Source organism: Plectropomus leopardus, unplaced genomic scaffold (genome assembly GCF_008729295.1).
Source record: "Plectropomus leopardus isolate mb unplaced genomic scaffold, YSFRI_Pleo_2.0 unplaced_scaffold4508, whole genome shotgun sequence".
NCBI classification, from domain to species: Eukaryota; Metazoa; Chordata; class Actinopteri; order Perciformes; family Serranidae; genus Plectropomus; species Plectropomus leopardus.
Genome location: NW_024649427.1, coordinates 18185 through 28919, shown reverse-complemented (window position 1 = coordinate 28919; position 10735 = coordinate 18185). Strand labels below are relative to the sequence as shown.

The window sequence follows — 10735 nt, the reverse complement described above, 5'->3', positions numbered from 1 at the left end:
GTCGCCACAGATTCTGGAACTCCGTCACTAAGCAACAACGTCACAGTAAACGTGTTCATTCTGGATCAGAACGACAACGCTCCAGTCATCCTGTATCCAGTCAGCTCCAACGGTTCTGCTGGAGGTGTGGAGGAGATTCCCCGCAATGTCAACGCAGGACACTTGGTGACTAAAGTCAGAGCCTATGACGCTGATATAGGATATAACGGCTGGTTACTCTTTTCACTGCAGGAAGTTACTGACCACAGTCTCTTTGGTTTGGACCGCTATACAGGACAGATCAGAACACTTCGCTCATTCACAGAGACAGACGAGGCTGAGCATAAACTGGTCATACTGGTCAAAGACAATGGCAACGTTTCACTCTCAGCAACAGCTACTGTCATTGTCAAACTTGTGGAGCCCAAAGAGGCTTTTGCTGCTGATGTTAAAAGTGCAACTAAAGTTGACGAGGAGGACAATGTCACATTTTACCTGATGATAACTTTGGGCTCAGTTTCTGTACTTTTTATCATCAGTATCATTGTGCTGATTGCAATGCAGTGCTCCAAATCCACAGACTATACTTCAAAATATCTACAAGAGACGAATTATGATGGGACACTGTGTCACAGCATCCAGTACAGATCTGGAGACAAACGGTACATGTTAGTTGGACCCAGAATGAGTATAGGATCTACTATAGTCCCTGGCAGCCATGCGAATACACTAGTGCTCCCTGACAGGAGGAGGACATCTGGAGAGGTAAGTTTAAATATTTTATTTCTTCAAAACATAACGATTGGCACTTTCCATACTATTGAACTATTTTGTCATCTCTGCCCTGGAGCTTAGTTGTAAACTGGTTTTGTTTTTTTTGTTTGGTAAGCAACTATTTTATTCAAAACACCTGATTATACAATGATTTAGCTACATTTTCAGTGATAGATCATTTCTTGAAGCGATAAAATATGATCGCATACATTAACAAGGTGGCAGTACTTTATTAGTATAATAACAATGACTTACAGCGTCAATCGGCGCATGATGCGCATGAGTCTGCCCCGACTGCGTCCAGATTAATCTGGTTAGACAAAACGTTTGCTGGCGGACTCGGGAGTATACTTTTAATAAGTCGGTGAAACGTGTTTGTGTTTGTAAAATACATTCAAAGACGACCATGCAATATTTCTTCCCTCCCCTACAAAATTTTTTGCTATGGTTTGACACGGACAATCTAGTACATGTGGAGAGTGTTGGCGCGTTTGACATTTGTATTTTTTTACCAAAAAACATGAAACAAAGTGTTGGACAGGTTGCATGGATAAAGATGACGGGGACCGAAACATTTACTCGCCGTTTTGTGGTTTTGCTTATTTTTTCTTCAGAGCAGCTTTTCAGCACAGCTTTGGCTGAATTAAGATACTCTATATCCGAAGAGCTCAAAGAGGGAAGTTTTTTGTTGGGAATGTTGCTAAAGGATCTGGGAATTGACCTGAATCTTTGATTGAAGCAGACGGGATTTCGTATTATGTTGGAAATCGACCGATGTCTCTTTTTTCGAGGTAAACCCGGAATGATGGGGCCAGTCCTTTATGCAAGCCATAAATTGACAGAGAGGAAGTATGTAAAGAGAGCAGTGTGTGTTTGATCAATCTTAAAATCCTGTTGAAAACCCACTGGAAATACATTATGTCACAGTAGAAATAACAGATGTAAACGACCATTCCCCCACATTTCCAGAGAAAAGCAAAAATAGGCTGGAATCATAGTCCGCCAGTTACCTGGGCACGATATCAGTTACAAAATGCTCTCGTGATCCTGATGATGGTGGACAAACTCTATTCGTACCAACAGTATAAAATCAGTCAAATGACCATTTTGAAATTTAGAAGTTAAAGAAAGCGTGGGAGGAAAAAACTCCAATTTTTAGTGCTGAAGAGGCAGCTTAGACAGAGAGACAAACGTAGTCACAAACTGATTCTGACAGCTGTAGATGGCGGTAAATCCCCAAAGACAGGCACACTAAATGTACATTAGATGTTCTAGATGTAATGACAATCGCCAGATATTTATCAAAGACACATATTCCGCCGTGCTACAAGAAAATGCTCCAGTCGGCACAACAGTTATCCAAGTTAATGCTACTGATCTGGATGATGGTCCAAATGGGGAAGTTGAATATTCATTTGGCAAAATGTGAAAGATAAAATTCGAAACCTTTTGATATTGACTCTGTTACTGGGGAGATCACTGTAAAAGGTCGTATAGACTTTGAGGATCAAGACAGTTATGACATTGATATACAGGCCTCTGATAAGGGAAATATTCCATTCCGAACAGATAAAAGTGTAGATCATTAAAATAAAGACGTACAAACGATAATCCTCCTGAATCGAAGTGGCATCTTTGTCAAGTGCCGTTTCAGAGGATTCAAACCAGGAACAACCGTGGCGCTTATCAGTGTAACTGATTTAGACTCCGGGATAAATGGGAAAATAATTAGCTATGTCGCCAAAGATAGCCTTTTACACTAAACCCATCAATACAAGAACATGTTTGCTGTTGTCACAAAGTCAGAGCTTGATAGGGAAGAACAATCAATTATGATATTACAATAATCGCCAAAGACGCAGGTGAACCTCCTTATCTACTCCGAAAAACTATAAGCGTGATTGTATCAGATGTACGAATGATAACAGTCCCAAGTTTTTAGTGAGCCCCTATTACGTTTTACATCGTCGAAAACAACCCCCCAGGAGCCTCTGTGTTTTCTGTAAGAGCCTCTGACCTTGACGAGGAGAAAAATGCTTATCTCGTATCACATTTTTAGGAATGCAAGCTATGAAAATAAGGTGACATCATTTCTCAACATAAACTCTGAAATGGAGATATTTTGGCGCTGAAAAGTTTCGACTTTGAAACTCTGAAAACTTTCCAGTTCCAAGTTGTCGCCACAGATTCTGGAACTCCGTCACTAAGCAACAACGTCACAGTAAACGTGTTCATTCTGGATCAGAACGACAACGCTCCAGTCATCCTGTATCCAGTCAGCTCCAACGGTTCTGCTGAAGGTGTGGAGGAGATTCCCCGCAATGTCAACGCAGGACACTTGGTGACTAAAGTCAGAGCCTATGACGCTGATATAGGATATAACGGCTGGTTACTCTTTTCACTGCAGGAAGTTACTGACCACAGTCTCTTTGGTTTGGACCGCTATACAGGACAGATCAGAACACTTCGCTCATTCACAGAGACAGACGAGGCTGAGCATAAACTGGTCATACTGGTCAAAGACAATGGCAACGTCTCACTCTCAGCAACAGCTACTGTCATTGTCAAACTTGTGGAGCCCAAAGAGGCTTTTGCTGCTGATGTTAAAAGTGCAACTAAAGTTGACGAGGAGGACAATGTTACATTTTACCTGATGATAACTTTGGGCTCAGTTTCTGTACTTTTTATCATCAGTATCATCGTGTGCTGATTGCAATGCAGTGCTCCAAATCCACAGACTATACTTCTAAATATCTACAAGAGACTAATTATGATGGGACACTGTGTCACAGCATCCAGTACAGATCTGGAGACAAACGGTACATGTTAGTTGGACCCAGAATGAGTATAGGATCTACTATAGTCCCTGGCAGCCATGCGAATACACACTAGTGCTCCCTGACAGGAGGAGGACATCTGGAGAGGTAAGATAGTAGTTTGACTCTTTCCCCTGTAACTATTTTTTTGCCTTTTTATATTTTATTTTATTTTATTTATATTTTGTGAAAAACATTCGCTTGGGTTTATTTTTAATTTAACCACATGCTCTCAAAGCATGCTAGTCTACAACAAATGTGATACGTTTTCTGATTCTATGTTTGCGGAATCGAAATGATTTATGCTCATGGTTATGAAGCAGGTGGGATACATTTCTTTATGATAAACATTCACATAGGTTTAATGGTTAGAGAAAGCTTTGCTGAATGTTTTACAATGGCAATTTTACGCCATATTCATATGGTATACAACCTGTTTAAAGAAGTGGTGGTTGACTGAGTGCAGCCTGTCTCTGTCCGTGGTGCTGAACCAGTCTTCAGCTATTAGTCCCTTTTTTTTGGCAAAATGCACTCTCATTTGATGCATGGTGATAATTGGTAATTTAGTGTCAAGAAAAGCGTTTTGTCTCCATGAACTGTCTCTTAAATGAGTGTTACATCTTTGCATGGTATTTGCTTTATAAGGCTCTACGAGTGGGAATATGACAGGCTGCTTTTCTTCATTGTTAAAAACGTTTTCTTTTTCTTGCAAGCCCACTTTTGAAAAAACGTTGCTTTGATTTTCCACACAGAACTGCAGTGTGATTCTTGATCACATGGTGTCAGTGTAATAACAAATAATGCCTTCAGATGTTTTTCGCCATAGCCAATAGACCCATCCCCTCCCTTTTAAAGTCAAAAAACACAACTGACAGAACCGAATACCCGCTGACGGCTTGAATACATAAATTTAGCTTTAAATAAATCAAATTATCTGGTGAACAGTGGCTGGATTGTGACAACAAATGTGACAAGGGGATTTAGCATAGCATTATTTTGCGAGTATAGCTGTTCGAAAGATTTTTTTTTGTAATCTTTCATCTTCACATCATGGAACAAAGAGGACGGCAGACATGGAGAGAGCGGGACAGAGTGGGTTGCCTACATTATGTTTTTGGTAACGTTTTGGAGTCGAGCTTCGGGGCAATAAGCGATATTCCATCTCCGAGGAAATAAAAGAAGGAACCGCTGTTGGAAATATTGCGAAGGATTTGGGTGTTGATAGGACCACACTGAAAGAGAGGGGGTTTCGTATTGTGTACGGAACTCGACAGAGCCACTTTTCGAGTAAATCAGGACGATGGGATCTTGTATGTGCAAGAACAGAAAAATCGACAGAGAGGAGGTGTGTGTGAGCGAAGCAAGGTTTGTCTAATCGACTTAAAAGCCGTGTTAGAAAACCCACTGGAGGTGCACTATGTAGCAGTGGAGATTCTCGATGTTAAACGACATTCCAAGGTTTCACAGAAAATGAAAAGCTGTTAGAGATTTCAGAATCTGCATTACCAGGAGCAAGATTTCAGCTACAAGCTGCGCATGATCAGATAGTGGATCATTATCCCGTTCAGCAGTATAAAATCAGTCAGAATGAACATTTTCGCTTAGAGGTGAAAGATCGTGGTGAGGATCGTAAAACTCCAAGTTTTAATTCTTCAAAAGCCCCTTGATAGAGAATCTGCCAAGACCATGTATTACTTCTGACAGCCACTGATGGAGGTAAACCTCCACGATCTGGTAACATGAAAATAATTATTGATGTTTCCGATGTCAATGACAACCCCCCAGTTTTTCACCCAGGAGTCATATACCGTGCAGTTAAAAGAAAATTCCCCTCTTGGCACAACTGTGATTCAAGTGAATGCAACAGATTTGGATGAAGGCTCAAATGGTGAAGTTGTATATTCATTTGGCAATGACGTGGATTCGAAAATTCGAAACGTTTTGATTTTAAATTCAGTGACCGGAGAAATCACGAGTAAAAGGGTCCATAGATTTTGAAGAATGTACAGTTACGAAATTGATATTCAGGCATCCGACAAGGGTGCGGCTACACTAGCTACGGAAAAAAGCGTTATTATAATATTGCTGACATAAATGATAACGAACCAGAGCTTGAAGTGACATCTTTTTCACCTGCGCTGCCGGAAGATTCAAAACCAGGAACCACAGTGGCCTTGATTAGTGTAAAAGATTCAGACTCTGGTCTCAACGGAAAAGTTATGTGTTACAGCCAAGATCTTCCTTTTTCGCTCAAACCCATCTTTACAGAATGACATGTATTCTTTGGTAACAAAACGCCTTTTGGATCGAGAACAGCAACCCCAATATACTGTAACAATAATGTAGGAAGAGACGCAGGTGAACCATCCTTATCATCAGAAAAAACTATAAAATATTGCTGTGTCAGATGTGAATGACAACAGCCCAGTTTTTTTCAGAATCCGTATACTTTCTACATAACTGAGAATAACAACCCCCCGGGAGCGTCTGTTTTTCAGTGTACAGCCCGTGACGACGACGAGGGTAGTAAAATGCTCTTATTTCGTATCATATAGCAAGGGACAGAGTTGGAGAACATTTGTTTACATCCTTTTTAAATGTTAACGGTGAAAATGGACAAATTTCCGCGCTAAAAAGTTTCGACTTTGAAACTCTGAAAACTTTCCAGTTCCAAGTTGTCGCCACAGATTCTGGAACTCCGTCACTAAGCAACAACGTCACAGTGAACGTGTTCATTCTGGATCAGAACGACAACGCTCCAGTCATCCTGTATCCAGTCAGCTCCAACGGTTCTGCTGAAGGTGTGGAGGAGATTCCCCGCAATGTCAACGCAGGACACTTGGTGACTAAAGTCAGAGCCTATGACGCTGATATAGGATATAACGGCTGGTTACTCTTTTCACTGCAGGAAGTTACTGACCACAGTCTCTTTGGTTTGGACCGCTATACAGGACAGATCAGAACACTTCGCTCATTCACAGAGACAGACGAGGCTGAGCATAAACTGGTCATACTGGTCAAAGACAATGGCAACGTCTCACTCTCAGCAACAGCTACTGTCATTGTCAAACTTGTGGAGCCCAAAGAGGCTTTTGCTGCTGATGTTAAAAGTGCAACTAAAGTTGACGAGGAGGACAATGTTACATTTTACCTGATGATAACTTTGGGCTCAGTTTCTGTACTTTTCATCATCAGTATCATTGTGCTGATTGCAATGCAGTGCTCCAATCCACAGACTATACTTCTAAATATCTACAAGAGACTAATTATGATGGGACACTGTGTCACAGCATCCAGTACAGATCTGGAGACAAACGGTACATGTTAGTTGGACCCAGAATGAGTATAGGATCTACTATAGTCCCTGGCAGCCATGCGAACACACTAGTGCTCCCTGACAGGAGGAGGACATCTGGAGAGGTAAGATTCAATTTTTAAGGCTGTTTTGAATGCACAAGCACACTTAGCTGTGTTCAAAGCATTGTCCAAGACCTACGAGTCAGAGTAGTTGAATATTATTTTATTTTGTATTAGAATTGTACACATAAGTACCAATGACTAGGGGAGTGCCTGTTGCGTTTTTTGGATTTATTCCAATTGATTGATGAATTTTAATGACTACGTTTTTTGTTTTTTTTTACGTGAGACCTTTGTGATTTTCAACAACATATATGGCTATAAAAGTTAGTGGATTTGACTGTATAAGGTTGAGCCTAAAACGTATTTTTCGTGGTTTTGATGACGTTATTCGGTAACAGCACTTTATTCTTGTACAAAATTTGTCGCTGTTCTAAGTGCTGAAGTTTGAAATTCGGGGAAAAAATTTGCAGATATTTTTTTAAGTGGTATGAAACAGAATGTTTTTTAGCCCATAATCCCACAATGGTTATAGTTGTATAGTTTTTAAAAATAAATTGCAGTCAACTTTCACTGAAATGTCATTGACAATAACATTGATGGCTATATGGGCAGTATGAATCAACGTATTACATTGCTGAGTTTGAAAACTTTTTTTGACCTTGAAAGGCACAATTAATGTTTAGCAAGATTTTCCCTCATTTGGTGATGATACGTTTTTTTCAACAATTAGCGAGAGAAAAAACCTCTAGCTTTACTGTCTCTCTAATCTTGCTAACAATGTCTTTTAACGGTTACAAACTCTATGGTTCCTTTTACTTTGTACTACAACATATTTGACAGCAGCTTCATTTGTTGTGATGGTGGCGCGTTTGCGATGCGCTTTTTAATATTTGAAATCAAATGCATGCAATGCAGTGAGTTAAGTGTTAGAGTGAGATCATTCAGTGTCTATCCTTCTTAGTCTACCTGAAATGCAAATAGAAAGGCCAAGATTAGACACTGTGCTGTGTTTACACTCTTTCAAAAAACTCAGGCTATGCCCATCTTCTTTTCTCTGAGCACTTAACGATTGGAATTTGTGTGAGTTACTATTTCAACGCTGGGTGTCAGTGTAGTTCAGTGATTTTGTGGATCTAGCAGCCCTTTACGTCACGAGCTTTATTTCGACTGAGCACTTGCATTTTACTCGAACAGCAGCATACTTACGAACGTGATCGTGATCGGCAGCAACGAGTGTGTTTTATTTTTACCAGTTTCTGTTAAAACAGAACATCGTTTAGAAACATGAGGCGTTAAGTCTCATTGATATCAGGACGTAGTGAATGGACTGTTCTTCATCACCGTCAAGTCATGGAACAAAGAGGACGCAAAGCGTGGAGGGAGAGACAGTACTGGGTTTCATGGTTGTTTTGGATCTTTTTGGAGCGGAGCTTATGCACAGATACGATATTCTGTTCCTGAGGAGGTTCAAGATGAACCGTCGTTGGGAAATATTGCTAAGGATTTGGGACTAGACAAGAGTGCACTCTGAAAGACAGGGGATTCGTATTGTTTCGCAGGCTCAAACCAGCCCCTGTTTCAAGTAAATCAAAACATGGTATCTTGTATGTGAAAAGAAGGATAGACAGAGAGGAGGTGTGTGACCGGACCAGCCCATGTTTGATCAATCTTAAAACCGTGCTAGAAAACCCACTGGAGATCACTATTATGTGGCAGTGGAAATACTTGATGTAAATGATCACTCGCCTGTTTTTCCCAGAAAGAGAAAAGGTTGAAATTTTGAGTCAGGCATTACCAGGGGCGAGATTTCAACTACAGGCTGCTAGCGACCCCGATCGAGTCAGTGGAATTAACTCGGTTCAGCAGTAAATAAACTCAGCATCAAATGATTATTTTAGATTAGATGTGAAGGATAGAGGCGAGGATGGACGAAAAAATACCATTTTTAGTTCTGCAGAAAAGCCGTTGGATAGAGAAACAAAAGCCAGGAAACATTTAGTTGGTCTAACAGCCGCTGATGGAGGGAAACCGGCCAAATCTGGGAGCATTACATGATAATTCACGTGGATGTGCTAGATAAAATGATAACTCCCCAGTTTTACAAAGAGTTTTATACCGTGCCACTAAAGAAAAATGCCCCGGTAGGTACTGTAGTGATACAATTAAATGCAACAGATTTTGACCAGGGCTCAAATGGTGAAATTGAATATATCATTTTGGAAAAACACGATTCAAAAAGTTATGATTTGTTTTTGAATTAGACAGCAAACACTGGTGAAATTAAAAGTAAAGGTAAGATAGACTTTGAGGAAAGCAAAAGTTATGAAATTGATTTCAGGCATCTGATAAAGGCCAGCTCCTCTAACAACGATAAAAAGTTGATAATAAAAAAGATTGATGTTAATGATAATCGCACCTGAGATTGAAGTGACATCTTTTTCAGCTCTATCAAGGAGTGCCCGAAGATCAAAGACTGGAACTACAGTGATTTCTGATTAGTGTTAGACATTTAGACTCCGGCATTAATGGAAAAGTTATTTGTTAATCAAAAAAGATGTGCCGTTTACTTTAACTCCATCACTTGCAAGAAAACATGTATTTTCTTTGTCACAAAGTTCACAGTTGGACAGAGAAATAATGTCCCAATATGATGTCACAATTGTTGCAAAAGACACAGGTGAACCCCCTTTTCAACTGAAAAAACTCAGCGTATCACAGTTTCAGATGTAAATGACAACAGTCCAGAGTTTTTATTAAATCCCCTATGTTTTTTATATCACCGAAAATAACAATGCCCCGGAGCTTCTGTATTTTCTGTAAAAGCTCTGATCGTGATGAAATGAAAATGCAGCTAATTTCATATCATATTTTCAGGGAAGCAAGGGAGATAACAAATTGACATCATTTTTAAATATTAACTCTGAAACTGGAGATATTTCTGCGCTAAAAAGTTTCGACTTTGAAACTCTGAAAACTTTCCAGTTCCAAGTTGTCGCCACAGATTCTGGAACTCCGTCACTAAGCAACAACGTCACAGTGAACGTGTTCATTCTGGATCAGAACGACAACGCTCCAGTCATCCTGTATCCAGTCAGCTCCAACGGTTCTGCTGAAGGTGTGGAGGAGATTCCCCGCAATGTCAACGCAGGACACTTGGTGACTAAAGTCAGAGCCTATGACGCTGATATAGGATATAACGGCTGGTTACTCTTTTCACTGCAGGAAGTTACTGACCACAGTCTCTTTGGTTTGGACCGCTATACAGGACAGATCAGAACACTTCGCTCATTCACAGAGACAGACGAGGCTGAGCATAAACTGGTCATACTGGTCAAAGACAATGGCAACGTCTCACTCTCAGCAACAGCTACTGTCATTGTCAAACTTGTGGAGCCCAAAGAGGCTTTTGCTGCTGATGTTAAAAGTGCAACTAAAGTTGACGAGGAGGACAATGTTACATTTTACCTGATGATAACTTTGGGCTCAGTTTCTGTACTTTTTATCATCAGTATCATCGTGCTGATTGCAATGCAGTGCTCCAAATCCACAGACTATACTTCTAAATATCTACAAGAGACTAATTATGATGGGACACTGTGTCACAGCATCCAGTACAGATCTGGAGACAAACGGTACATGTTAGTTGGACCCAGAATGAGTATAGGATCTACTATAGTCCCTGGCAGCCATGCGAACACACTAGTGCTCCCTGACAGGAGGAGGACATCTGGAGAGGTAAGAAAGATCAATTCTTTAAGGCTGTTCTGAATGTACGAAGCACACTTAGCTGTGTCAAAGCATTGTCT

At 40.4% G+C, this 10735-nt stretch overlaps 2 pseudogenes; both read left to right on the top strand.

The window, feature by feature from the left end:
* Positions 1-69: 69 nt before the first annotated feature.
* Positions 70-3686, top strand: LOC121939315 (annotated as a pseudogene).
* A 178-nt stretch (positions 3687-3864) lies between these two features.
* On the top strand, positions 3865-10697 carry LOC121939314 (annotated as a pseudogene).
* The last annotated feature ends 38 nt before the right edge of the window (positions 10698-10735 follow it).